The 22,278-nt window shown below is 42.6% G+C and overlaps 1 protein-coding gene across 1 annotated transcript in view; it reads left to right on the top strand.

The window, feature by feature from the left end:
* Nucleotides 1-22,278, top strand: part of ELOVL6 (ELOVL fatty acid elongase 6) — a 73,615-nt gene that overhangs the window by 26,899 nt on the left and 24,438 nt on the right. The window lies entirely within an intron of this gene.

Raw genomic sequence — 22,278 nt, 5'->3', positions numbered from 1 at the left:
TGGAGCAGCTGGGTTATTACTGAAGGATGCATGTGTAATTTAGGCAAAAGCCATGTGTGTTTATGTGGTGTCAGGTTTGGAGGGTTCTTAACTAATTAAAGAATTATTTGTTGGAATCTTAACACGTGACATTCATTACTCTGCTGCAATATTTGTGTGAAATCTGGAAATGGTGGGAAAAGAGTGCCTGTGAGCAGGCCAGTAGCAATGCAGTTAAGGCTGCACCATGTAATGTGAAAGTTTCCCTTTGAAATGTGTATGAAGTGAGATGCTTAATCTTGGGTATCTATTGTGTCTCAAGATTTTCAAAGGGACTAATGGTTACAATATCTCCCCAGGAGTTTCCTAGTCAGAAACACCTTATGAGAGTCTGCAGAAGGTACTGAGCATCTCTGCTCTGAAAACCAGACTGGCTGCCAAGATCTTGGCCACAAGTATTTACAGTCACTGTCCCCTGCGACATCTAAGACAAGGCTGCTCAAAACGTTGTTCCTGGCTCTTTCATGTGTTGCCAATTGCTGGGGCTCAGTCATTTATATGTAAATGGAAATACATGACAGCTTCCCAGTTAGATGAGTGACTGTAATCCTTTTTCTTTTTTAAAAAGAGTGAGCTAGAATTACTGTCCTATATGATATGGCTAAATGCTAAGTATTGATCATTAAAAAAAAATCATGAAATAACAGCACCCTGCAAGCATTTAATATATCCTACATCTGCATTCATGAACATTGGAAGGCCATAGCTTGTAACTACATTTGAAAGAGTGCTCTGATCATAGTGTCAAATTCACAGAGGACTGGGTGCCACTCAGCAGTTTTAATTTCATTTTCCATGGCCAAAACAATGGTGAGGGTTTGTGAGATCTCCCACCAGTAATGTCTTGCAGAAGATAATCCAGTTGAAATAAAACTGTTCTTAGGAGACTAAAGAAGAGGTAAGCTAGGGAATTGCATTTATTGCATACATTGCCTATTTTGTCAGAATCAGTGCTGGAGGATGGTGCTTGTTCAGGATTTGTTGTGTGTTCCTTGTGACTCCCTGTAAAAGCAAGAGTTAGATGGCAAGGTGAATGACCATGGTGTATCATCCTGTTAGTGAGGCATAACCTCAGTGGAGCAGTCGTAAGAGAAGGGTTGCCAGCTTGAGTGCTTAGAATTTGTTTGGATTATTATGTTGTGCCTATCTGTCCTAAAGTTCCCCATGAAAATGTAATAAGTCCCAGTTCATTCAAGTCCTTGAGCAAATAATATTGTTGTATGTTCATGTCACGTTTTACTGTCTGTGAAGAGATAGCAATATTTTTTAAGGCTTGGGATGCTGTCTGGGTGAATTTATTAATTTTGGTATGTGCTTATGTGTGGACTGAATTGTATCAGGACCAAACAAGAGTATAAATTTTTAAAAGAGTGGACACAGTATGTGTTGGCTACTGCTGAAAGTTGTGTTTATTTTGGTTTGCTGGACTGGCAAGCGGTCACAGTATACCAGGATTAACGTGGTTCACATCCCTAAATACACTTCTGAACCTAATGAGTGACTAGCTATACCTTAGACACAGTATGATCTTTTATGGGTTTAGCATTTATTTATTTTTCCTGTTCTCTTTACAAGTGTGCTAAAAGCAAACAATCCATGACAGTGAGTCAGAGGTTAATGGTGTCTTGCACAAAAAATCCACAAGCTTTTTCAACTCCAATTATTTCTCTTTCACCTTCATAAAATTCATTGCTGATGAAAGATGCTGTATGAACAGTCCTAATGTCTGAAATTTACTGACCACAGCTGTATAAAAGTAGCAGTGACCTTCCTCAGCTTTGTGTTTCTGCTGAGAGGAAATGATAAGGCTGTTTCTTGCTAAGCATGGGCTTAATGCTACCAGCTCGTCTCACACAGATTATCAAGTAGTTTTCAGGTAGTAATGACCTTTGGTCATGGTGGATATGGGCCAGATCCAAACTAGCAAACTGTAAAAGGATCTATATCCCATTACCAAGCCACTATCTGGTCTTACTCATTAACATTTTAGTGGCAAAAGTTCAAATGAGTTATTTCATTAATAGTCATGAAACTAATTACACTGAAGTGCATCTGTCAGTGGTAAAGACAACAGACTTCCATGCATCTGAATAAATTCAGTCTGTGTTAGGAAATGTTATTCTGCTTCTAAATGAGAGAAATACATTGCAAATCATGAAGATGTATTTAAAAGGAGAATGTAGATGTGTCCTACATGTGATGTGCTCGATGCCACAGTTCCCTAATGCAGTCAATGAAGTGAATAATTAGAAGTGCACTTGAGTAGAGGCAGAGTCTTGGACAATATTTTGTGCCTTATTTCCTCCCACAGATACAAAAAAAGTCTGCAAGGTAAGAAAGGTTATGGGGCAGGAGGGTTGTCACTGACTTGGGTAAAACCAAATGCACCCCAGTATCATGACTAGTTTGGATATATAGAGACCTGGCTATAATGAGAGTGAGTCAGGGAGGAGAGAGAAAAGGGAAGAAGTCTTTAGTCTGTTCCTGCTAAGTTTTGCCATTGGACTACATTGTGCCACAGAAGGGACTCAAAAGCACAGGTAAGACTGTGGCGAAGCCTATTTATGTAACACAGTCTTCTGTCTGTAAAATGGCACAGGCCTGTTCTGGGCTGAAGTAAAATGCTGAGACATTTTGTACAAGTATGAGAAACTAGCAGAAAAAGATTGTTTTCCCTCTTGACTTTATTACCTCTGATTTTTGTGTTGTAAGCAGGCTCCAGTTGTGTTCCAGGACATTGCAGGAGGTTGGGGTCTCTGAAGTTTTAAGAAGATGATGCAGACTTTGAAAATATAATTACATATTTATTTTACCTCTAGATAACCAAACTGAGATGTTACTGTATGGGGCTATGGAGTGGTGAAAGGACACACAGTAACATGACCCCTCTTGCATGCAGCACGAAAGAGCAATTTATTGAGGAAAGCCATGGCCTTTGTATAAAAGAGATTGTGCAAAACAAATCAGAAAAGATTCACTGGTCAAAGAAGGCAACACATCTTTGAAAACATGCCTCTGTGAAAAACATCACATAGTGCTCATCTTCAGCAGGTGTTTAAGTTAAGTGTTTTAAGTTCTTGTCCTTGGGCAGCCTGAGAACAAAGCTGCTTTCTTGGTTCCCAGCCACTGAGATACTTCAAGTGACCTACAATGAAATTCATAAAGTGGTACTTTTATATGTAGCATACATGCTGCATCCAGTGAGCTGTTGTAAACCAAAGATGAGACTCAGTTATTTTTGCCCCTGGTAAGTTCTAGATTTATTTCTGTTCTATAGACATACCCTAGAGAAACCTGCACTGGAGTAGGTGTACAATGGAGTTCTACAATGGATAACCTGGCACCAGTGCAAATTACAGTCTTGCAGCACTGCCACAAATGCCAGTTGAATTAACTGTAATGGGAACAACTGGGTTATACAGGCCAAAAGTTAATAGAAGGAGAGAAACTGTTTTTTTTCTTCAGTAGAGTGCAACTTACTCCTACTTTGTATGGAATGTTCATCAGCCTGGGGACTTCCAGTTTTTCTTGGGAAGAAGCTAAGCTGTGGTGGGAGCAGGGATGATGCTGCCTGTATGCAGTGAGTGGTTCTCACAAAGAAGCAGGAAAGCAAGCCTGCATTGATATCTATCCCCTTCTGACTCCCAGCTAATGCCATTGTAAGTATGCAGAGGCTGTAAATGGCTTGAATTGACTCCTGTGGTTGACCACAGCAAGAACATGGTCAGAGGCATAGTTCTCCCCTTGAGATACCTTTGTTTAACTCACTCTTGAAAGCTGGGCTGCATTAATTTTTTAGATGATGAGCAATAGCTTTTTGAATTGTTTCTTTTACACTTACTGAGCAATACAGATATAGTCAACACACCCATATATAGGGAGTGGTAGTCTCGCCAATCCAGTCATGAAAAGGCAGAATAAAGCACTTCAGAGGTACTGCAAGGAGCCCCAGGGAAGGAGAATAGATGTTCAACACACTTTTGCCTGTGAATAAGTCACACAGATAGAGAGATCACTGAAAGCTGATCAGTCCCTTAAGAAAGTTTGTTTAATCAAGAAAAAGCATTGGGTAGGGACTTGGGGAACTAAGAAATAAAATAAGATTGCTAAAGCTGTTGAGTTTTGCTGTCTGACTTAGAGATGTCAAAGACAAAAACAGGGTCTGCCAATTAATAGGCAACTTTTTCAAAGTGCTCTAAAATTTTAAGGAATTTTCCATTAATGCCCCGAAGCTCAGGCCAGACCTAAGTGTTTCTCTGGCAGAAGGAAGGTGAGGTGAAATCTTTGCTGGCTTCTGTGCAGGTTCACCACATATTTTGGCAGTGTTTGTCATCCTCTGTCTGTTATTTCCCACTGGGTCTGTGCAGATAAAAAGGACAGGATGCAAATGCATTTGTTCTTTGACTGGCAGTAGAGCAGCTTTGCCTGCAGCGTTTATGTTTGGCTTGGAATTGCTGAGTTGTGTTTCTCAGCTATAGAAATGGGTGCTTTCTGCCAGCTTGTGCCCTAAGCAAGGATTGTTCTCTACACTCCCTGCCCAGTAAGTTGCACTAACTTACGAGTGTCCAAAAAAAAGGCAAGTGAAGCTAATGATGGGTCTAGAGGGTAAGTCCCATGAGGAGTGGCTGAGGGAGCTAGGGTTGTGTAGTCTGGAGAAAAGGAGGCTCAGGGGTGACCTTATCATACTCTACAACTATGTGAAGGGAAGTTGCAGTGGGTTTTGAGGTGCTTTTTTCACAGAATTATTTGGGTTGGAAGGGACCTCTGGACATCCTCTAGTTCCATTTCTCTGCTCAAGCAGGGTCCCTTAACACATGTTACTCAGGATTGTGTCCAGATGGCTTTTTAATATCTCCAAAGAGACTCTATCACCTCTCTGGGCAACCTGTTTCAGTGCTAAGTCACCTTCATAGTAAAGAAATTCTTTCTCAAATGGAACTTCCTGTGTTCCAGTTTCTGCCCATTGCCTCTCATCCTACTGCTTGGCACCACCAAGAAGAGTCTGGCTCCATCCTCTTTGCATCCTTCCCAAGTAACAGGTGATGGGACAGGAGGAAATGGCCTCAAGTTGCATCAGGAGAGGTTTAGATTGGATATTAGGGAAAATTTCTTCACAGGAAGGGTTGACAGGCACTGGAGTAGGCTGCCCAGGGGGTAGTTGAGTCACTGGTGGTTTTAAAAGTCATCTAGATGTCACAGTTAGGGACATGGTTTAGAGGTGAACTTGGCAGTACTGGGTTAATGGTTGGAGTCAATGATTTTAAAGGTCCTTTCTGACCTCAAAGGTTCCAGGATTCTTTTTTTTTCTTGATACATGCATGGTTACAGCTCGAGAATTATGTGGAAAAGCGCATTTACCTCTGGGGCAAATACCACTTGGCAGCCCTTTGTCCACCCTTACAGGTTGATCAGTGCAGGTCTCTCTACATCACCTCAGCCACAGCCTGGGCTGACCTGAACTGAAGTGAGAGAGTGACTCAGTTAATTCCCTGTCAGCCCTTTTGGCTTTGGTTCCACAATGGCTGAGCTGCCAAGTGCCATGCTGTCCTTAAGGAGGTCTCTTGGGAAGGGGGATGAAACTACAAAAGATTTGTCAACATTAGTTGGTAAAAACTTCCAAGACTTACCAAGTCTTGAGCTCAGATAAATGCTGTTATCACTAAGAGGCAGGCTCCCTTTCGCTCTCTCTCCTGCATACACAGTGTAGGGTCAAACGCTGAAATCTTTATCCTCTTTCTATTCTGTGGTGATGCATAACAAATGCTACTGATCCAAACCAAGCCAGGCAAAAATGTGCTCTTACTACAAGTGGCATATTTGCTAGGAATGGGCTAGTAAATAGTTTGTTTAGTTCCCAGGAACACAGTGTTGTCAGCCCAATCAATGCACTGATGCAGCAAAGCATTTTGGCAAAACAAATAAAAAGAAGAAGGAGTCTGTTCATGGGTACTGCTCAGTGAGCTTTTTTGAGTAAAAGGTTTAAATATTTGGCTCTGAGTTGCCTTCTAAACTAGAGCCCTTTAAATTGTTTGTGTAGCTGCAGGGATGTGAATGTTGAGCAAAGCTGGGCTTGGCTTGGGGAGGTGTGGGGGCCTGTTCACTGGCCAGTTGTAGTCCTACACTGTTCTGCTCTCGGGGGGCAAGCACATGGAAACACAGGCCAGTAAAAGATTACATTTCTGCTATGAGTCAGCCTCAAGGGAATCTTGATTTTAATTTATTAGTTTTGGTTTGAGCTACCAGCTATTTTTAGTGCAGCCAAAACTCCTGGGTCTGCAGAGCGCTGCGCTGGACTTGATACCATGACAGGGACCATGTTGAGATCCTTGTTGATCACTAGCACTGCAGCCACTCCAGCCCATCTCAAGGTCCAGAGTAAGGAGATTTTCTCAAGCCCCTTCCCAGGTCCTGGTATCTGTGTCTGAGTGGTTTAGACAGCACTTGTCTTCAGAGGCTCTGGAGATTGAGACCATCCTGTGTCATTGGGGTACAAGGATGCAGAAGATGATGTAGTGGACGAGCTGGGCTGGCAATCACTATATGGCTGTGCATAGGCAGATCACTGTGTCTTTTAATGCTTGCAAACTTACTTTTCCTTTCCTTCTTTCCTTCTCTAGATTTCCCTTCTTTGCTGATAGCTCTGCAGCTCTCCTAGGTATGCAGATTATGGGAAGTTTCCTGCCCAGAGGATGGCTGTATATATTTAATGCTGTTGTGCTGTGCAGGAGTCTCAGTCAGAGTTTCACTGTGTACATCTTGCTCAACAAGTCCCAGCCTTGCAGCCTGAGGGATTTGCATTGCCACTGCAAGCGCTGGAAGGCAGGGGAGAAGCTTTTGCAAATTAAAGGTGCTAGGCTTGCATGCTTCTGTTTGCAGAAAGACTCTGTTGTAGGGTAGAGGTGAGATTTGTCTGCCACCTTCGTGTGTCACACCCAGCTGTACCCAGCACCACTGAGCTTTTCCTCTCCTGGGTCTGTGTTCCCAGTGATCGCTTTCAGCACAGTCACACAGGAAGTGATAGGTGCAGGCAGGAGTGCCTAACCCTGGTTTAATTTTGTAAGGAACCTGAAGGGTCATGCAGCCCATCACCTCGTCTTTAATTATTTTTTTCCCCAAATCGCCAAGCCCCTTCTTTGAAGCAGGCAAACTTTTTTGCACTTGGAAAGCAGAGTCTCCCAGAGTCTGGATGTCCTAATGACTGTTCCTGCCTACACTTAGTGGTAGCTGGCGTCTGTGGGTTTGTTCTGCTGCCAAGAAAACTGAAGCGATTATATACCTTCCTCACCTTCCCTCTTGCATGACAGCAAACTCAGCCTGCCAGGGTTTTTTAATAGATATGAAGCTGGGAAGAGTTGTGTGAGCCTATGTAAGGCATCAAAAGATCTTTTTTAAAAAATAAAAATTAAAGCATGTGTGGTTAGTGCAGGCTGAAGAGCAAGATAATCCTTCAGACCTTGTGAGATCTGCCACCCGCTGTGTCAGTTGTGATAGATTTGCCCAGCCTGTGTGCTCAAAACTGTTTCTCACTGTTATTTTGTTAGTGTTTATCATTTAATATGAATGCAGAAATCCTCAATCATTTAAGATGCTCACTTGTTCCCCCTCTCCCTCCAAAATTAAAGAAGGCTGAAAAGTAAGACTGCACCTTTTCCTAGTATTAAAAATGGAAATTAATTACAAAAGGCAGCTGCATTGTTTGTTTGTTTTTTCTTTTAATGCAGAGAAGCATGTTTTCCTTTAATTACAAAAGGAAATTCACCAAGGAGAGTCTTGTTAAACAAGTCTGGCATTGAGCAGGGAAAGAAAGCAAAGAAAAGGACCTGCCTTCCTTTTCTAGCTGCTTGGTCCAACTCACAGCCATGACCTGAATTTAGTTTCCTGCAGCTTTTTGTTTCCACATTTTTCCTCCAGTTTTTTTGGTCCAATATTGACAGCTCCAGGAAGGATGACAGAGCCCTATATTTTGCCCCCAGGCACTGCATGGAAGCGACGATTTAGAAATTTAATCATCAGATATGGACTTATTTCATGTGACACACACCTGCAGCCCAGGGAGCCATGGGAGCAGTGATGTGTGCCCATTGCTGGCAGGCAGCTGCAGGGGCTTTAATTTCCCAACCTTCTCACTGCCTGTCTGACTTCCTCTTCCTCAGATCCATCAGAGACAAATATTTCCCCAGCCTGTTTTACCTCTTCGTAAAATGTTTAATTTGAGGGAAGCAGAGATTTTTTTTTCAGACAAAGAGGTGGTGGGTGGGTGTGGGAGCATTTGGGATGAGCTCCCTTGCAGGATGCTGACCTGAAGTCACAGAAACATCTCATGAAGTGGTTTTGACTAGTGAAAGGAAAGAGCTACAACTCTACATCTAAAACTCTGCCCCCAGAGACACCATTCAGAAAGCTCACAAAGTTTGCTGGAAAACCAGCTAAATAGTGAAGGAGGCTTCATTTTGTGAAGGAGCTCTAGTCCTTGTGGGTTCATGGAGCTTTGGATGCAGAGAGTTTTCCAGGACTGCTTACTGTCTCCAAAGTGCATTAGCATGCAAGAATAAGCCATGCAGGGACATCAAGACTTATTATTCTCTCACTTTACAGTTACATTAGCTGCAGGATGATTAGGTTTTGTACCAGGATTTTCACATTTTCATTTTGGCTGCAGGATGTATGCTGGAAGGGTGCTTAATGTGCCACCCCTGTAGTTTAAACAACTGTATGGTTTAAAATGCTTCAGTGTACGATGGTGAGGAAGAGAAGCAGCTGCTTTTTTTTTGCACTGTTGCTCTTTTGGATCAGTGCAGCCACTAAATTCACACAGACACATTACCAGCTTTTTCTTGGTCTCAAGGAGCTCTCAAACCATCGCTTATTAACACATCCTATCATCAGTGGGTTTTAGAAAGTCTGGTGGAATCAATTCATGAGCCTTCTCAGAAAGGTGTCAGCCTAGCACAGCCTGTGAGCACCAAATTTAGCCAAGTCATTTGAATATAGTTTTACCCAAAGTTTATGGTCTTTCTGTGAATGCAAATGTAGTACTGGGGTTAAGTTTCAATTACATGGTGCCTCAACTAGTTACCTCTTCTGTGAGTAAAACCATTTTCTTTAATTATTATTTTAGAGGCTCATTTAGCATGTTACCAGTAGTAGAATTATCAGTAGCATTTAATTTTTATCCATAGTGCTGGTGTTATTTAACCAGAGTGAGTGAGGAGCAGAAGTGGGATTTATTCTTCCCACCTTCCAAGCAAACAAGGACATGTGAGACATGAATAAAGTGTGTTGTAGTGCTGTAGGGAATTTGGTGTATATCAGCACAATGTTTAAATACAGAGATAGAAGAACAAGGAAGCACAGTCATATTTAAGTAATAACGACTTGTACAATTGTGACTAAAGTCTAGTTATGTCCATAATCTGGTTTGTAGCCACACTAATATACTTGTTTTATTTAGAGCAAAAGCTACCAGGGGTGGGGCAGGATGGGTGTAGTTGCAACTGCAACACAGATCCAGCATTTTCCAGAAATGCGAATGAGAAACTCAAAGCTGTATTTATGAGAATTCAGTCCCCAAAAGAACAAACTTCTGCAACTACAGGCTTGATGTATCTTTGAAAAGTCACCAGGGTCCTATGAGATTGCTAAATGTCTAAGGCAGGGAGTTGCTGATTCTTTTTGCTGATAGGGTAAACAGGTGGAGGGACTAAAACATAAACTGTAGGCTGAAATCAAAAAATTTGCTATGAATCACAAACTGGCTGTGTTTTTGCTTGGCCCAACCTGTTCTACCAACAGGACTGAAACTGCTGAACCAAAACTTTGAGCATGAATGTTGTTCCTTCTTGGCAAAAGACAGAGGAGCTGAACATTTATCTTCAGAGGTTTCTCTCTGTCACTTGTCCCTCTGTACTTGCTGTCACCTCGGTGATTCAGACTAGCAGGAAGGACCAGAGTGAGGGGCTGCACTGGACATGTCCACATGAGCTGGTGCACCCTGCACTTTGCTGACTGTGTGGACATAGCAGCTTGGAGCCCAAAGAACCAAAGCAGAGCTTGTGCCCAAGGCCATTGCTGCTGGCTCTCAGTGCAGGTGCAGACTGACTGCAACACAGCAGAGCCATGGCCAGGATGCAGGCAAGCACAGGGGCACCTGTCTGTGTTGGTGCTGCAGGTCAAGGTCTCTAAAATGTTTTTGTTTTTAGTGAGCTGGAGTCCCAGTGATCTGGAGAAATTGGATAAAGTAGAAAATCCCTTGCAATGGGGCAGAAGGGGAGTCACTGGCATAGCTCCCTAAAATGTGAATAAACTCTTTCCTCTTGGTTCTTTCAATTGCAAGACTATCTGCCTTTTGGAAAACAGGCTGAAGTGTCAGTCAAGGTGCAGAGTAGTTGTGGAAGTCTCTCATATGTATTTATAACATGCTTACACATAAATCTCAAAGCAAGATACAGCAACAGAAGAAGCAAAACCAAAAGCAGTAAACATCAGCAAACTTCCATTTATTCTAGGGTATCATGGAAATGGAAAAGCTTGTTGAATACACAGCTGTGCAGCTTTTTCTCCAGGCAATTAGGTTAGCTGGGTGGCAAATGTGCAGTTGCTTTGATATATACCAACCTCAAAGACAGAGCATTTACCTTCTGGAGGAGAAGCTCATAAAAGCAGCCTACTGTTAATGCGTATTTAATGCCCAGAAACTGGAGTGCCCCACCCCTGGACAGTGTGGTAGGTGCTTGGATTGTGCAGGTTTAGCAAGAAAGCATCAGATATTTCCCAGGTGCATTTGTGATGGGGCCACCAGGTGCAGGGACAGTGAAGGTGACCAGTGCCTGGGTGTTGCTTCTGTTCAGCTGGTGGGCTCTGGTGCAAGAGTTGAAAAGCACTGGAGCACCTCAGGGCATCCTCTGAGAAACCAATGTCTTTGGGAAGATCACTTTCTTCCCCCTCTCTTGCCCACCAGATCCTGCATGCAGGGGCCAAGGGACTCTTGTATTCTGTTTACAAAGGGAATAGAGCATCCTTGAAGCAGATTCTGTTGCAAATGAGTTCATGTGTCATCTGATAATGACATGAGAGAAACAGTGGGTTGATACAGGAGGCAGATTTACTTCTTACTTTACAATTCCCGCGAAAGAAAAGTGGTAACCATAGGTGATGAGAGTGGAGAGTATTCTACTATAGTAGCTGTGTGATACAGAAATTAGTGTAGGGCTTTGGTGTGGCTTTTGACTGGAATGAATTTTTTTTTAGCTTCTTTATAGGCCACCCATAAGTTAGTAAACCTTCCATGGATGAGAAATTTGAGCCAAATGAGCACCACTAGCTACAGTGGTGTAGAATCAAATGAAGAAGAGAACAGCAAATGGAATATATTAGGAGATGTAAAGCAAATTTTGGTTACGTGACTTTTGAGAACAAACCAAGCTCAGGTAACTTAAGTTCTCTTGTCTTCATGGGAGGCTGCCTTCTGTTTGAGAAGAATCTGGAGCAGGATCACTGACATGCTAACAGGCTCTCCTATTCATTTGCAATGATCTGGTTCTGCTTTTTGTCCCTTAGTGACCACAGCCAAGTTCTGGCTGTTATGTATGTGAATTGTTTAAAAATTTATTCATATTTATGCCCTTGCTTGCTCCATCTGTCTGCCTGTCCAGAAGACCTGGATGTCAATCACTGCTCTCTCTTTATGCTCCTTTTCCTTCTCTCGGGTCATGTATGTAGCCAGTTCCACTGTAGTCCAGATTCATCGCCTTGTTTGTCTGATTTCTTTCCCTTTGTCATCTCCTGTCTTTTAACAGGTCCCCTCTGAGCAAGATTTAGCAGAGACTAGGAGAGGCAACTCTCTTTGTATATATAACACTTTAATGTTATACTTCCTAATCCTTTAGTAACCTGGTCTTCTTATGCTGCGATGGAAAGTGAAATACGGCTAAGCAGTTTAGTATCCCATCTAATTAGGTGAGGGGTGGCTAAAGCAGAATGCTTTAGTCCAACTCTCATGGGTGGAAGCGAAAAGAGACTCAGACTCTTTAGTCTGGGAGACCCAGTGGGTCCTGCCACCTGTTGAGGCAGACAGAGGGGCGTGTGCCAAGCGTGACGCAGTAGGCAGAGGTGGAATGCCAGAACAAGCTGTCACAACCATATTGCTGACAGGATGGAGATAAGCTACATTAATGCCATGTACTTTGTACTGCTTTGTGCCACTCCTGCTGGTTTATGCCAGTTGTTTTGGACTTGTTCAGGAGTGCAAGCAGGAAGTCTGCAGGAAATGGTCAAAAACCAGCTGGGCTGTGATATTTAGTTGAGGAACAGGTGTTGATGATCGTACAGCTTTTGCTACATTCCTTTGTCCCAGTTTTTCCATACAGGTTTAGCAGTGTCATCCTGCTTCTTAAATTTTGTCCACCTCAGATCTTAAAAATTCTGGCAGTAATTAGAAAATTACTTCCACTAGTTTATTGCTTGCAGTATTTCTCATGGTGTTTAATATACTCCTCAAAGACTTTAGTGGGATTCAGGCCAGTTTGCCTTTACATTTGCATTTGAAATTGTTTGCTTTAAAGCTACTGCCTTGACTGATTTCAAGTAAAACAATTCTGGATTTAATGGAGAAGCTATAGGTCATGGTCATTCACATGAGAATTGTGACAGGTTGAAAGTACCTGGAAATTTATTAGGAGATTGTCCTGGGTATTGAAGCCTCCACTGGGAATGAAAAGCAAGAAACTCTTAAGTAAGCACTAGTGAGGCTTAGTTCATGAAAATGCCATTTGGTAGCGATAACAATCAGATGATGCTACCTTCCCTGCTAGTGGACGTGTTGGACAAGTGGCAAAGCATTGTGCTGGAAGGAGGTAGCAGCATGTAAACCTAGCTACTCTGAATTGCAAGTTTTGGGCCCTGCTGAAACACCTTTCTTTCTGTTCTGACCTGATTCCCAGATGATTAGAAAGGACAATGGCTGTTGGGCAGAGCTCTTTGTTTCAGAGAGGTAATTGAAAAGATTATTAAAAGATTACCCCATTTTTTGTCTGGATTTTGCCAGTTTCCTATTGGTCAAGAGTTAGGTCTAGGTTTACTGCAGCATGTCCATTAGCATCTTTTGTCACTTGCTCTCTCACCCATAGACAAAGGTCACACATCCTTGAAGATTCTATTTGATATGTCAAGCAGTCCTTGACATAATACATCAAAAAGTACTATGGGACCAGTCAGAGCAGTTATTCTCAAGATGACCTAATTTGTCTTCAGTAGGGGATGCTGGCAGATATTCTTTCATTTGCTTCTCCACCAAAATGTCGATTTTTATGAGTTCCATTTGCTCCCTTCTCTTCCACAGGCCTGGACATTCAGAAAGTTTGAAAGCAAGACATTTTATTCCACAGTTACATTACTGCAGTATCAGTGGTACCAATATCCCCTTTTAATCAAGGCTAGGCCACCAAATGATATTGCTGGCTTGCTGTCATCCATGTATATTGTTTTAGGTCTTTAGGTGGGGAAGAAAAGGGGAGTAAGTGTTTATCTGACATAGTTTAGGAATGGCATGCTCCAGTTTAGAATTCCCATGAAAAACTGTGCTCCTCTCACTCATTCCCCTCCTGGCCACTTCCTTCTGCAGAGGATTGGAGGCCCCACGGGTTGAGATAAGAACAATTTACTGGAAAGAGCAGTGAGATCAGAAAAGAATGGTAGCAGCAACAGCACTAATGACAGAGGGTACAGGAAAGGAAGGATTCACACAGAAAACCCCCAGCAGCAGAAAGGACTGGACAGCTCCCCCTGCCATGCTCACCAAAAGAAGCTCCCTGGAAGAGACTCCCTTACCTCCAACCTCAACAGTGACTGTGGTGGTACAGAAAATAACCAAGCCATGTCCCCTCTTGGATACTGCAAAATTAACCCTGTCCTGGCCAGACCCAGGACAGTATTATAAATTATTATGCTTTTCAGGCATCCCCTTAGTTTGGTTTCCTCCAGGATAATTTAATGTTTTCCAGCACTGAAAAAGTTATATGGTGATGCTTTCTGTAAGGTGATCAACAAGCCCTGGCTGTAAGGTCTTATTTGTGCTTTTTGCTGTCCTTTCTAACATGGCACTCAGCTCTATAGGAAAATCGTGCGTGTCTGTTTTGGCTGAGAGCTCTCAGGGAAATCAGAACAGTTTTTATTTGTTTGTGTTTTGCAATCCACTGACAGTTGTAGCAGTGTAATTTTCTGAGGTCATATTGCAGAAGGCTGGAAGTGAGCAGTGTCTGCTGGAATGTCTTTCAGGGCAGATAGAAAGAAAAATAACACACTGCTTGCTACTCCTCCATTTGCCATGTTTCATCTTGAATGACTGCTTTTATTTTTGCTTAAATATTTTTTGAGATCCAACAGACACTTTCCCAGAATATTTACAAATTGCCTTTGCAATGGTAGAGGGATGATCTGAGCTTGCCCCTGTGGTGCTGAGGCTTTCTAGAGGTACAGAGGCAAAGGCAGCTTCAGTAAAGCATTCTTATTGAGCTGATACTTGAGTTGTATTTTGTCCTGTTTAATAAACAAATATCTATCTGCTAAGCAGTTTTAAAAAGCAGCACTTGTCTATATAAATAACATTTTGAGTTTCTTCAGGGATCTTCCTGGATCTGAAGCACTTACGTTGACGTACTCTTTTAAGTGTAAAATTACAAAATGTCATAACTATTGATTAATTTGATCAGATAAAGCAGATTAAAGGAGTAAGGCAGTTTAGAGATCTAGTTATTTTCATGCTATGTCTTTATGGCATACCATCTTCATTAACTGCTTTCAGGTGAGAGGTAGGAACAAACAGGATGACTTCAACTGGGAGGGATGTAGGTTAGTAGTCACCAAGTTCACTTGCAGTTGTGTTTACTAGCTCCAGGTTCTTACTGTGGAGGCTAGAGGTTTACATTTACATTGATGAAATTAGAAGTGAAAGTACTGTAGCTTTTCATCAAACTGCAGTGCCTATGACCTACATTAGTTTCTCTGCTTTCTATCCGCTCTCCACCAACTGCCTGAAAGTCTCAGCAAAGCCTGGAAAAAGGTGGTAGGTCCAAGGGGAATTGGGATGCCCTGATTTGTCACCTATTATAACCCCAAATCTTTGTCTTAGGAGCTATATATGTTGTCAGAGTGATATTGATGGATTTAGCAGAGGCTCCCAGTTGAGGAGTTTCTCTGACTACACTGAGCTTCTGTAAAGGCTCTTAACAGGGATAGGGATGGTCAACATTTTTCCAGCAGGCTTTTGTGGGGCTAGATTAAATTCTTAGCACTGGCACTGTAAATGTTGGAGAGGGTTGTGCAAAGATGGTTGTTACCTATGATCAGTGTCAGTAACATGCCATCCCTGGGATGTGGCCCATCCTTGGGATGTGTGGTGGCACTGAGGATGGGTGACACCAGCTTTTACTCAGGCTGAACCAGGTCACTTGGGATGCCAGCTGGGTAGGAGGGTGTGGTGTGGCTCACCCCAGTCACCCAACCCACTGGGCTGCAACTTCCCCTGCTCTCTGTGCCAGGTGAAAACTTCAGGGGTGGCTGTTGTCACGGCAAGCACACTCACCTGCCTTCTCCACTGAGGGTAGGTCCTCATTCAAAGCATCAATGGAGCAAGTCTGGGGCAGAGCCAGAGATCAGGCTGATTTTCCTTCAGTGATAATTCTGGCAACTTGGTTTCAAAACCCGCAGTTTTGGAGCTTGTTTGGGGTCTTTCTCTGAAGTGCTTTCTATTTAAGAGGTTTTTTTCTTTTGTGACATGGCTTATATTTGGGATTGTAACTAATGAATTTTTTACAGGTTGTGGGCTGTTCCATCAAGCCTGTATGAGGCTTATAAAGAACAGGGGACTATGCTTCAAAGATGAGTTTGCCCTTTCTATCTGAAAAGAAAAAAACAAAGTTGTTCCTGAATTTTAGCTGTGTTTTCTCACTCTTAGCTTTTCTTGTATTTTACACTCACAGAGGAAACAAGAAAAGTTTGCTGCTTTTTTTGTCCCTAGCTGCCTACATTTTAAGTGTGTGGCTAATAGTTTGTTATTCTGTTTTGCAAACAGAGTGTTACAAATTACTGGCAAACACTTTGACAAAACAGATGCAACCATCAGGGAGGTGCAGGACATGAGCCATCTTCCCCCATGCCCCCACACTTCCGTGCCCTTGTTTCTCCTCTCTGTAATTTTCAGGCTGTTGGCTGCCCTGCCAGTGCAGGAGTGGTTTCCTGCCCCTGGCTCTGAATGAAGGCAGTGTGGGCAGAGGCTCAGGTGGGCACAGCTTCTTGCCTGCTTCTGGGACAATTCTCATGCAAATTGGCTGGTGGTGAACTGGGGCTATCTCCACTGGACCAGAGCAGGCTGTGAGCTGGTGATATACCACAAAGAATATTGCTCTGCTCTTCAGAGGTTGCTGTCCCTTCAGTTCTCACCTTTGGCACTCTGACCTGGGCAGTGAGGGACCTGGGCTTCAGGCTGCCCCTCAGCTCAGCCCCTAGCACTCATAGAGCAAGCGTGCACATACAAGTATTCCTCATTTTCCATCCTTTTCAGCAATGTGCTTGGGACAGCTCCCACAGCAGTCCTCCTGGCAGCCTCCCAGCCCCATGTTTCTTTGCTTTATGTGGGCTGAGGGCTTGGGACAATGACAGAAGTACTGTCTGGCAGTAATGACATCAACTGGGTGATGGGAACAGCACCCCAGAGGGAAGGCACATGTAGGGGAATAGCAGTCCCTGGCCCATACATATTCCCAGGGCCCTGACTCCTCTTCCCTTGCTCTCAGAGAGGAGAGAAATGCCTGGAGAATTGCTCCAGCCTTGGGGGAAGCACAGACTTGTGCATCCAACAGTACCTGTGACAAGGAGGCTGCATGGCCTTTGGAGGCACAGGCTTTAGAAATCAAGGGGTCAGAGGATTGGTATAAAGTATGTCTGTGTTTACCCTCTGATAGCTTTTTACGTCAAAGACCATCATCAGTGAATCACCTGCATGTGTGTGTGACTGTCATCATTGCTGTGCTAAATATAAATGTCAAAGGATATTGAGCTGTAGGAATAAATCAGACTCTGTGGGCGCACATGTATCAGACAGGTCTTGCTCTTCTCTGTGTCCTTCTCTCTCTATTAGGAAGGCTGCTATGGTCAGTGGGAAGTAGCTGCAGGAACTCAAATCTAAGCCAGGAGTACAGGTTATATTTTCACACACAGATCTGGCATATCCACACATTGAATCTCTTCTTGCCAGTTCTGTCAAAATTACCTGTGAAGAAAGAGAGAAAGGTTTGCTTTGACAGTATTTCTGAGGTAGAAACACTGAGAGACTAAGTAGCATTTTCACACCTTTTTTTATACAGAATGTGTGATTTTTAAATAAGCACCAGAGAGAAATTAACTTTGCCCAGGCTACCAGCCCTGCTGGCTGATCTGTGGACATGGGTATGGTGTGAGATTCATATGGGTTCATGTTAAAGCACTTGACCTAGACTCTCAAGTTAGGAGTTTCAATTATAAACAAAGTGATTGTTGTTATTTTCTGTTGAAAGCTGGGAGAAAGCAGTAGGAAAATTCCCTTGTATTTCATATAGCCAAACATTCCTTTATTTCTTTTTTTTTCAGTCTTTTTTTTTTTTTTTTTTTTTTTTTTTACGTCAATAAAATGGGTATGAAGAAGGCCAAGAGAAAAATGTCAGGAACCTGAAACTGCCTGTTTACTTTCCTTTACTTTCCAGCAGCACTGCTCTGGCAGCAGCAGTGGGGTTTTTTTAACCTGTTGTGCTCCCTTTGCAACAGATGAAGAAGTGGTAGTGAATTGAAAAATGAGCTTTGAATGTGCAAAGTAAAAATGTCTTGATTTTAAAAAGCATTAAAATTATAGAATGTAGGAAGAGGGGGCTAACACCACTTTGCTCCTCCCTACTAAATGCTGTTATGCAGATAATCCTGTATTATGTCATAAAAGGTAGTTAAACAATCTGTGATAAGGTTGTCCTTTGGGCATTTCTAGAAGGACTTCCCTTAATGATAAAGGAAAATCCTGTGGAAATAGTCCATTTTATAACATATGCAGATATATATATATATGTATCTGTTTCAGTTTACTCATTAACATCAGAGAATTCTACAATAATGACTCAGTCTGCTATTTTCAGGGGAAGAAATGGTAACAGTGCATCTGGGCTTGAAACCACCTCCTTCAGCAGTACTGCAATATTCAGGGCTATTTCACTTTGCATCAGAGAGAGGGGCTATCTCACACTGCTGCACATGAGGCTTACCCTCAGGCTTTGGCCCCTAATTTTAGAATACTATGGTAATTCTTATATTTTCAGCATTTTTTAAATAAGTCCATCTGAGAAAGTCAGGATTTCTTACTCCTCAGCTGTTTGTTTACCACTGCTTTCCTCTTTGGATTATTTGCTGCCCCTTCCCAGTATTGTGTTTTCCTGCCTGAGGCTTGGGTGGCTGATCTCTTCTTGTCACTGCATGGTGCCTGAGTGGCTTTCTTGCATGGTACTCCCTGGCTGGAAATGAGGAGAAACTTTGTTGCTGTATTCCTTTATCATTCTAGCCCTCTTCTCAGCTATACTTTTCCTCTTTCCTGTCTCTGTTCCTCAGCCATAGGTGTGCCCGTGGATGCAGGATGCATCTTTCCAGAGCTCCAGCACAGAAAGGACTTCAAGCCTGCTTGCCTTCCATGCTGTCCCAGCTTTATGTCCATCTCTTGGCTGCAAGCTCCCATCATTTGCTGCCATGCTTACTATTCCTCCTTTCTCTTCTCTTTCTCCCATCATTCTCCCAGCTTCTTCCTCTCCCTTTGCCTCATGGCACAGCCATCTCTCTGCTGCTGTCCTGGAAGATCTGTCTCACATCTTCAGCCTCTCTCTCTTGTAGTAAGCCCAAATACAGCTTGTAATAGGTTCTCCAGAAACCTATAAAGGGGGAAAGAGCTGGCAACTTTTGTCAGAGGAGCATGGTGTTGTATTCAGTAGAGATAGTACTTAGTCCTCAAAGTCTGAAAATGTAGGAAGGTGGGAGACAACTGTGAGAAACAGAAATGCCAGAAAAATGTGGAGGATTTGGCAGCCCTGTCTTTATGTCTACTGTGTTACCCTGCAGAACAGAATTGAAGACAAACATATGAATGTGCTAACATATAAGTTATTGCATTCAAGTCTGTTACTGACTTACTTTGAGGAATTTTATTTTTTTAGTTTCAGGGTTAATTTTTTTTTAATCGTTCTGCTCTATTTAGTTTCATTTCAGATAGTAGTATTGAAAAGTTACATTGTTCCAGAACTGCTCTAAACCTCTGTCTTTCAAAATGCTTGTTCAGTATTACCCTGCTTTAGCTAAAATTTTTGTATTGTATTAGACCTAATTGAAATCTGAAAGACTGCCATGGTTTTGTGTCACTAGCCCAGGACCAGACTGTAGTATGAACCTTTGGGAAAATCCATCATAAAAACACTGGTAGGAAACTGGTTAATACCAGTCTAATGGAGTTTATCAGATTATCTTATGAGTACATACCTCTGCAACCCCTTTGAAATTCTATCACCTGGCCTGCCCAGTTCTTTTAACCATTGTTAGGCTGAAAAAATGGGGAAAATTCAAAGTCCTTTGAGTGCAAGAAGTAGCAAGCATCAAAACAGTCAATGATTTCAAGTTCAGCCTAATCATTATTCAGTATTGTGCTTACCTCTGATGGGAGATAATACTACTGTGTCCCTCCCTGTCTGAAACTGCTTACAGTTCACATCATGTGTGCAGTCAAATCTTGCAATGTCTGCCTCTACTACTGCTGATACAAAGCTGCCACTGCTGCATACTCTGGGAGTACCATTTACCATCATTGTAAATAATGCTATGCTCATTACAAAGCTCTAAAGTGACTTAAAAATTTATCTGTTCTAATTACTGTAATGTAACTATTGACCTCAATAAATTGATTGAACTCACAAAATACAGTTTTAGTAATAAGAAGCAAAGTGAAATGTTATAGATTATCTGGCTCAGGAAGAAGTGGAGACAGACAGAACATAGACCTGAATTGCAAACTCATGCTTTTTTTGTCTTGAACTGGAACTGAAGTTGAACCATTACTTTGAAGTCTAGGCTGTATTTGATCCAGAACTGAATGTTTCCAGCTTGCCTTCCTGTGCAGTGTCTCTAGCTACTGCTCTTGAATCCTGAATCCTCCTGTGCCAGCCTGCATGGCCTGTGCTGTGTGTGGCAGCTGCATGGCAGCACTGTGTTGCAGTCTTTTCCCCTGCACTCCTTGGGATGTCATCCTGCACTGCTCGCACTTGCTTTGGGGATCCATGCATGGATCAGTGCAGGATAGACCTCACCCATGTGCTGTGCTTCACACTGCTGCTGAAAAGGCTGCAGGGGGAAGGAGATGGGAATGCAGTCCAGACTCACACTAAGAGCCTGCTTCTATCTTTTAACCCATAAATCTTGTGTAAACAGTTAGGTGGTTCAGTACAAGCAAGCTTGAGGTGGTTCACAATTTCCCAAACCGGTTGACAAATATTTACTGATCTCCAGCCAAGTTAAAGTGCAGTCATGCTTTCAAACTGGTGATTCTGTCCCTTCCCTGACCAGTGAAGTAAAATTAAATGCTTTTTTCAGTATTATATGAATAAGGTCTGAGGCTTTGTGATTTTCAAAACCTGGTAAGTGAGAGGGTACTGGCTCTGTGGTCATCCTGGTCTTCCTGGGGCTTTGCCAGCATGGTTGCTAAAGTTCACCCAGTGGATTACAGGCACTCAGTCCTCCCTTCTCAGAGCATCAGGTGTATTTTCATGCAATTACCTGTGTTTTACAACACAGAGCTATAAATACATCAGTAGAAAGAGAGTTACTCAGTGGGCAGAAAATGGCATGTGCAGAATGCATACTGATATGCATCTGTCTCTCCAGAGTTAGTTTTTACTTAACTTTCAAACTTACATAAAATTCAATTCATTTATCTTGATTGAAGGTTGCTTGTGCTTTCTTTGTGTTTCCAGTCAGATGTGCTACAGCTTTTCTCAGTTTTTTCTGAACCTTCCAGGATGACCCTTGGCCATCAAGGGTCTCATGATGGTGACCAGCTGCCCTGAGGAGTCGCAGGCACACGCTGTGCTGTGCCACACTGCTTGTCCCTCAGAGCTGTGCTGTGCTGGACACAGAGATTCCTTGGCACAGGGTAACCTCAGCTGGCCAGTCACAATGGGAGAGCCCAGAGGTGCCATCTACTAGGTACCAGTAGTGACACCATGGCACATACTTGTCTTTATCTTGAGGTGAAGCAACACAGTGTCATTTAAACATCCATGTGAAAATTCCATGAAAAGTCTGAAGACCTGAGTATGGGTGAGCCTCTCTTCCAGGGAAGCTTGGGCAATGTGCCATGCCCTGATCATAGGCATGTCTGCCACTGCTGTCCTCAGGATTACAGTGTCAGAAGGAAATAAATGTCTTGTAGCCTGCTGCTGTATTTTCTTGAGAGTATTTGTCATTCTTTCTTGGTGTACAATAGGAACTAGAACCTCCTGGTTCAAAACCTTAGTTCACCCTATATTTGTGAATCTAGTAATAAATTATGTAGAGAAAATTCTATTCTTGAATAGATGCCCTTCCAGTTAGGCCACCATTAATGGTGTACATCATTAAGCCTTAGTCAGTGTAATATTGTGCTGTGTGGGAAGGAATCCCAGGCTGAGTCTATTTTTGACCTCTAATGGTTGATTTACAATGAGTTATAGTAGCAGAGTTCAAATAATTGGTTATTATTGCTGAGCTGGACTACTATCAGGCAGTTTTAAAAATAAAATTAGCAATTTGAAGAGTATAATTGAAGTTCCTTAAGAGAGCCCTGCTTGACCTTTCAGCAAATACAGTGGATTTCCTGAACCAGCAGTCACAGGCAGGGCAATGGCAGTGGGCAATGCCAACCAGAATGGTCCTGCTGCTCAGTGGGGCTATTGACCTCTCCTTGCTGATTCTCAGCTTCTTGTGAGGCTCAACATGGTGCCTTGCAGTGCTCATGATCTTGAAGTGTCTTTTTAAGGGAAACAATGGGAAACTAAATTGCCAGTTCAGGAGGATCCTGCAGGAAACAAAAATTTGTATGAAAAAGATAAATGAGGCTCAAATGTGATCAGCTGGTTCAAGTATCAGCCAGGTGTTGCTTGCAGAAGTGTGTCTGGGCTCTGCAATATCTGTTCTGTTCCTCACAGAAATTTCGTC

This window comes from Oenanthe melanoleuca, chromosome 4 (assembly GCF_029582105.1).
Source record: "Oenanthe melanoleuca isolate GR-GAL-2019-014 chromosome 4, OMel1.0, whole genome shotgun sequence".
NCBI classification, from domain to species: domain Eukaryota; kingdom Metazoa; phylum Chordata; class Aves; order Passeriformes; family Muscicapidae; genus Oenanthe; species Oenanthe melanoleuca.
This window is presented reverse-complemented; position numbering and strand designations above follow the sequence as displayed.